Consider the following 975-nt stretch of genomic DNA (forward strand, 5'->3'; position numbering starts at 1 on the left):
TCATCAAGCTTGTTCCTGAATACCCATTTGGTTCCTATGACTTGGAATTCATCTTGTTTTGGAATAAGTTCCCAAACTTCATTCCTTTCAAATTGATTTAGCTCTTCTTGCATAGCAATGCACCACTTGTCATCTTGAAGAGATTCCTTTATATTCTTAGGTTCTATCTGAGACACAAAAGCAACAGTTAGACAAAAATTATTTAAATTATGTCTAGTNGTTACCCCTTTTGATATATCTCCTATGATGTTGTCCAAAGATAGTCCTTTTGGTTGTTGATAGCTTTTGGAGTCAACAACTTGGGGTGTTTCTTGAAACTCCAGAGGATAATTCTCATTTAGATACATCTCTTCAAGGGCTTCTCTTAAGTAATCCTCATCACCTGCAATGGGTTTATTTCACTCAAGAGGATTTTCCTCAAGGTCTACAATCTCATCAAAGACAACATGCATAGATTCTTCAATTATTAGTGTTCTTCTATTGAACATCCTATAAGCTTTGCTAGTTAAAGAATATCCTAGAAAAATTGCTTCATCAGATTTTGCATCAAATTTTNCAAGATTATCTTTTCCATTATTTAAGACAAAGCATTTGCATCCAAAAATTTTCAAACGACATATATTTGGTTTTCTACCATTCAACAATTCATATGGAGTTAATTTTAGAATTGGCCTAATAAGCATCCTATTTAACACATAACAAGCAGTGTTTACTGCATCAACCCAAAAATATTTTGGCACATTAGATTCATCCATAAGCGTTCTAGCTAATTCTTCTAATGATCTATTTTTCCTTTCAACAACACCATTCTGTTGGGGAGTTCTAGGTGCAGAAAAATTATGTGCAATGCNNNANTCTTCACAAAATTTTNCAAACGATTCATTTTCAAATTCACCACCATGATCACTTCTCAAAGTTTTGATTTTCAAATCTTTTTCATTTTGAATACGTTTAACAAAAGTTTTAAATGCTTTG

The sequence above is a fragment of the Vigna radiata genome, chromosome 6 (assembly GCF_000741045.1).
Source record: "Vigna radiata var. radiata cultivar VC1973A chromosome 6, Vradiata_ver6, whole genome shotgun sequence".
Classification (NCBI taxonomy): Eukaryota; Viridiplantae; Streptophyta; class Magnoliopsida; order Fabales; family Fabaceae; genus Vigna; species Vigna radiata.